Source organism: Ailuropoda melanoleuca, chromosome 16, assembly GCF_002007445.2.
Source record: "Ailuropoda melanoleuca isolate Jingjing chromosome 16, ASM200744v2, whole genome shotgun sequence".
NCBI classification, from domain to species: Eukaryota; Metazoa; Chordata; class Mammalia; order Carnivora; family Ursidae; genus Ailuropoda; species Ailuropoda melanoleuca.
This window is the reverse complement of record NC_048233.1, coordinates 18,310,929-18,317,612: the sequence shown is the minus strand read 5'-3', so window position 1 is coordinate 18,317,612 and position 6,684 is coordinate 18,310,929. Positions and strand designations below refer to the sequence as shown.

The window sequence follows — 6,684 nt, the reverse complement described above, 5'->3', positions numbered from 1 at the left end:
AATGTATAAAAGAGCTTGGGAGATGTTGTTTAGCTTTGTGCCCAGAAGGGAAACAAACTGGGCTTGAGTGCATGTTACTATCTTGGACTCTGTCCCCTACTCAGAGTCTCTCTGACCTTGAATCACAAACAGCTCATCTCTATTTTACTCTACTCTTGTAACCAATTTCTCTCACTTCAACTTGTTGGTTGATTTATTTTTTGCCTTTATTTGTTTAGACTTTCTTATCTACTAGAATGCAAATGCCTTGTGGGCAGAGATCTTACCAACCTTTTTTTTGCTGTTACAACCTCAGGGCTTAGAGCAATATCAGGAATATGGTAAATAATTTAAAAAATCTGTTGACTAATTTAATAAGTACAAGAAAAATATCTGTCTTGTTCCCCCTTGCTAGTAAGACTGGTAACTATTCTTGCCTGTCAGGCAGGAATGATAGAATGGCAGGGTTCCCTTCTCCCACAGAGATTACTGGTGCTTTTAAAGACAGTACATAATGTTTAGAAGTTATTGTTCTGGAATCAGATTCCCTCGGTTCAAACCTCAAGGTCAGTGCTTCTTAGCTATGTAATCTTGAGCGACCTACTCAATCTCTCTTCTGTTAAAAAGTATAATAGTATCCACATCCGAGGATTATTGTAAGGATAAATGAGATAATATCTATAAAGTGCTCAGTACCACATTATGGTTAATGGCTCAATAAAAGTAAGTATGATTATTATTATTCACCACTACACACCCAGTGCCCGGTCCAGGACGTTGCACGAGCAAGCACTCAATATATATTGGCTGAACAAATGAACAAAAAGAGAAAAACCTCTCATAGCTATTGCCTCCAATAAAAACAAGAACCATCTTATTAGACCTTCAGTCCATGAAAGACCTTACTTGCTAATGTTCAGCTCTTAGAAGGTGCTTTTATGCATAACAATAGTGGACAAGCCCCAGAGAACACCCAGTCTTTTGAAAACCATCTGGCAATGTGTGTATACTTGAACAAGAGAGGCAGATCTCATTCTCTTCCCTCACAACTTTTTAATTTTCATTTTTTTCCAGTTTTGAGATATAATGGACACACTTCACTGTAAATGTTTAAGGTGTACAGCATAATGGTGTGACTTACATACTGTGAAATGATTCCTGTAATTTAGTTAGCATTTATCATCTCATACAAATACAATAAAAAGAGAAAGCAAAAAAAAAGGAAAAAAATGTTTTTCCTTGTGATGAGAGCTCAGAACTGACTCTCCTTGTAATTTGCACATCCATATGTCATATAGCTGTTAACCACAGTTGTCATGCTCTACCTTCCAACCCTAGCATGCACTTCTCATATAACCAGAAGTTTGTACCTTCTGACCACCTTTCTCCAATTCCTCCTCCCCTTACTCCCTGCCTTTGGCAAACACAAATCTGATCTCTTTTTCTAGGAGTTTGTTTTTTTATTTTTGTTTGCTTGTAAATAAGATCATACGATATTTGTCTTTCTCTTTCTGACATATTTCATTTAGCATAATGCCCTAGATGTCCATTCATGTTACTGCAAATGGCAGAATTTTGTCATTTTTTATGGCTGAATTTTGTGTGTGTGTATATATATATATTTATTTATATTTATATTTAATATAATATAATAAAATATAAATATACAGCTACCACAGCTTCTTTACCCATTCACCTGTCAGTGGGCACTTAGGTTGTTTGCATGTCTTGGTTATTGTAAATAATGCTGCTATAAACATGGGGGCACATGTATCTTTTCAAGTTAGTGTTTTCATTTCCTTTGGACATATGCCCAGAAGTGGAATTACCAGATCATATGATTGTCCTATTTCTAATTTTTTGAGGATCCTCCTTTCTGTTTTTCATAGTAGCTGCACCACTTTACAATCACATCAACAGTGCAAAAGGGTTCCCTTTTCTCCACAGCCTTGTCAGCATTTATTTCTTGTCTTTGTCATAGTCACCAACCTAACAGGCATAAGGTGATATCTTGTTGTGCTTTTGATTTGTATTTCCCTAATGTCCAGTGATGTTGAGCATCTTTCTCAGTACCTGTTAGCCTTTCTTATATCTTCTTTGGAGAAATGTCTATTCAGGTCTTTTGCCCACTTTTAAATTGAATTATTTGATTTTTTTCTATTGAGTTGTAGGAGTTCTATATTTTAGATATTAATCCCTTATCAGATATACAGTTTGCAAATATTTTTCCCATTCCATAGATCATTTTTGAACTTTGTTGATGATTTCTTTTGTACGCAGAAGCTTTTTTAATTTGATGTAGTTCCACTTGTTTATTTTTTATTTTGCTATTTGTGCTTTAGGTATCATTTCCCAAAAAATCATCGCCAAGGCCTGTGCCAAGGAGCTTTTTTCTTGTTTTCTTCTAGGAGTTTCAGGGTTTCAGGTGTTACATTTAAGTCTTTAATCTGTGATTTTAAATATATTTCTCCATTTATATCATCTGATTTTTTAATTTTTAAATCAGGCTTCTTTCACATACATGAGGTGCACTGAAATTTCTTCCTTGAGAAAGAAGAATGATGAAGGAAACAAATGATCAATTAATATTAGAGCAAGTGTGAATGTTAGCATTGCCCTACAATTTTAAGATAATTTGAAAAAAATTAACCAAAAAGTAAGTACATGTTCATAAAAAATTTCAAACGGTATAGATGAATACAGAGTAAGTATATTCCTCCATTGTTGAATGTCAGTCCCATCTCCAGAAGCAAACATTGTTAACAATCTCTTGTGTTTGTTTCCAGAAATTATCTATGCACAAATAAGCCTAGGTTTGCTTATTTTTTGTTACCAAAAAAATGGACTCCTATATGCGCAGTTTTGCCACATGCACTCCCCGACCCACCCCACCCCCCCCGCTTTTTTAACAATAAACACCTTTATGACATGAGCGGAGACGGGAGGGAAGGGGATTTGTTTGCCTTTCCGGGCTTTGACTTCCCCCAGCAAGAACTCCAGCGCCTTGCCCTCTAGCACATGGCCATCTGTCCTGCCATGCTGGCCTGGTCTTCTTGCGACGCACGCAAGAAGCTTACCCGGCTGGAACGTCTCCTCCGGAAGATGCTGATTTGGGCACTCTTTGACCTTCCATCATATTTCTTCTTCATTTCTTCGATCATTTTCTGTTTAAAATCTCTTCCTCCTCAGGAGTCAGATTGGCCTCCTTGCGGCCCAGGGACTCTTCCACGGTTGGGGTGGTGTACTGTCAAGGAGCATGATACAGTGCTTCACAGGGATTTGGAGAGGCAGTCCGTGGATGGATGCGTTGTAGACAAGATCAGTGACCCCTGTTTTGCACATACCACACCTGGAGCCCCAGAAGAAGTTCCCCACATCCCACCTCCAGGCGTGGTCATTCTTGTTGCCTCCCCAGACTCAGACTGTGTTGGGGGGGCAGGGCCCAATCTGAGCACAGCAGGGCATCCCCACTCGAACTTCTACTTCTGATGGTAGGACTTTCTTTGGCCCCCAGTCTTGCTTGTGCCAGCTGTCCCAGAAGATGCCCATCACTCACATGGAAAGAAAGCTACCACATGGAGTTGGAGATTAACAATCTTTTGTTGTTTTTCCTAAACAATGTCTTTCCTACACCTTTTATTGCCTGCCTGATATTGCATTGCATCAATATACTGTTATTTATTTTTGCTGGTATTTTTTTATCCAGTTTTATTGAGATAGAATTCACACATATAACTCATCCATTTAAATTACAAAATTCAATTTTTTTTTGTATGTTTGTAAATATGTTTAGTATGTTTACAGAATGAATCCATAATCACAATTTTATTTTTTTTATTTATTTATTTTTAAAGATTTTATTTATTCGACAGAGATAGAGACAGCCAGGGAGAGAGGGAACACAAGCAGGGGGAGTGGGAGAGGAAGAAGCAGGCTCAGAGAGGAAGAGCCTGATGTGGGGCTTGATCCCATAACGCTGGGATCACACCCTGAGCCAAAGGCAGACGCTTAACCGCTATGCCACCCAGGCGCCCCCATCATCACAATTTTAGAACATTTTTCTTGCCCCCACAAGAAACCTTATACCCCCTAGCCATCATCTCTCAGTTCCTCTGCTCTTCCTCAGCCCCTGACAATCACTAATCTACTTTCTGTCTCTATAGACTTGCCTGTTCTGGATGTTGCATATAAATGGAATAATACAATATGTGACCTTTCATTTAGCTTTCTGTTTTCAAGGTTCATCCACATTGTAGCATGTAACAAACATTTCACTATTTATTAATCAGGCTCTTCTTTTTAAGATTTTATTTATTTTATTTTAGAGAGAGAAAGAGAGAGAGTGAGCAGGGGAAGGGCAGAGGGAGGGAGAGAGAGAATCTCAAGCTGACTCCATGCTGACATGGACCTGACACAGGGCTCGATCTCACGACCTTGAGGTTGTGACCTAAGCTGGAACCAAGAGTCGGCTGCTTAACCTACAGTGCCACCCAGGCATCCCTCAATCAGGCTCTTATTTGTAGATATTAAATTGCTTCTCTTTATATAGCATTGTAATTAAAATCTTGGTACACTTACCTTTATAAATTTATGGAAATATTTCTGAAGGATAAATTTGTAGAAGGTAAGTCTCTGAGTCAAATAATACATGCCTTTAATTTTGAGTGATTTTTCTAAACTATTCTCTAAAAAGGTCATTTTATATAATTTTTAAATGTACATCACACTATCTTCATTTGCATTTTAAAATCAGGAATGAAAAGAATCTTTTCATGTGTTTGCTGGATGTTAGTATTTCTTTCTTTCTTTTTTTTTTTTTTTTGATGAAATAGCTACAGAGGCACTTTGCCCATTTCATACACGTTTATTAATTTTTTTTTCAGTTCTGTGTGAAAGCAAGAAAAATTAGCTTTTGTTTGCCATATGTGTTGCAAATATTTTTTCCCATTTTTTCATTTTCTTTGACTTTGTTTATGGTAATTCTTCCAATACAAAAGTTTAAAATTTGTAAAATAGTCAATGTATCATCCATCTTTTCCTTCTCTGGTTATTTCATGATACACAGAGATGACTTCTAGGCTCATAAAAAATCTCCTATGTTTTCTTTTGGTGATTTCTGAATTTCATTTAAATCTTGGATCCATCTGAAATTTATTTTGGGACAGGAATGGGGTAAGTAACAAACTATCTTTTTAAACTTTAAATCGATAGAAATTGTTTCCTCCTTCATTGAGTTTCCCCACTTATCTGAAATGCTATCATCATCATCTACTAAATCTCTACATGAATCTAGATCTATCTTATTTCTTGAAGCTAATCCACGATTCTCCATATCTTTACCAGTCTCATATCCTTTAGTTTATGATACATTAACTGCAAGTTTAATATCTGATAAAACTGGGTCTAGTTCACTACTATTTTTCTTTCCAGGATGTTTCTAATTATTCTCAACTGATTATTTATCAGCAAAAAAAATTTTTTTAAACATTGTCCATTTACTCCAAATTATACCTACTGGGATCTTATTACATATAATAATAAGGAAAGTGGGCTTCCTCACAACATTGATTCTTTTTATCCCAGAGTAAGGTATAATTCTCTACTCTTTCAAGTCTTTATGTCCATCAGTAGAGTCCTACATATTAACTGTTAAACTTATTTTTAGCTATTTTGTCTTTTTTCTTATTACTATATTAACTTCGAACCATTTACCTTGCCAAATTCCCTTTCTGTTTGCAAAAGCTTTTCAGTGGATTTTCTGGAATTTTCCAGTTATTAATTAGATCATTCATTAATTTATTCAATAAATAGTTACCAAGCACTAATATGTGCCAAGCATTAATCTAAATACTAGGCAAAAAGCAGTGATCAAAACAGACAAATTTCTTACTCTTCTAGAACTTATATTCTAGTAAGAAGAACAGGATAATAATTAAATATATAATATATTAGGTGATTATAAATACTAAAGAAAAAAATAAATTAGGTAAGAGAATAGAGAATTATAGGGGTAGAAAGCAGTTACTACTTGGGGCTGGGCAGTCAGTAAACTCTGGCCTGAATGAAAAAGAAAGGAGTTATTTCAATACCTGGAGTGAGGACAGAAAAGGGTACAGCAAGTGGAAAGAACCTGAATGAGAAATATGCTCAAAAGACCAGTTGGCTAAAGGTCGTGAGTAGGAGAGAGCTATAGCCAGAAGGACCATGTAGCATCTTACAGGTTTTGCATTTTCTTCTGGGAGACATGAGAAGCCAAGGGTGAGATTTGTGAGGGAAAATGGCATGATTTAACCATTATTTTAAAACGATCCCTCTGGCTTTGGAGAAAGGTTCAAGAAGTAAGGCACTCAAGGGGGGCTGCATAGGGAAATGGTAGCGGTGAAATGGTAGACGCTGAAAAGAGGCACCAAGAAAATGGGGAGAAGTGATAAATCTGAGTTGTATTTACAAGGTTGAACAGGTAGATTGACTGACCCATTGAAAATAGTAAGAGAAATAGAGAAGTACGAGAATATGGTATTTTCAGCAAAGTACCATTCTTGTAATTTATGTCTACTTCATTTCTAATTTTGTGTTTTTGTCCTTTCTCCAGTTTTGTTTATTTGAAAGTTAGGCTAATAGGTTTTTATTTTATTGTTATAGTTTCTCGAAGAATCAGTTATCAAATGTATTTATTCCTTCTAATGTTTCTCTCTTTTATTTCAT

The 6,684-nt window shown here is 36.2% G+C and overlaps 1 pseudogene; it reads right to left on the bottom strand.

Moving 5' to 3' along the window:
* Window positions 1-2,808: 2,808 nt before the first annotated feature.
* Window positions 2,809-3,528, bottom strand: LOC100477513 (annotated as a pseudogene).
* Between the last annotated feature and the right edge of the window lie 3,156 nt (window positions 3,529-6,684).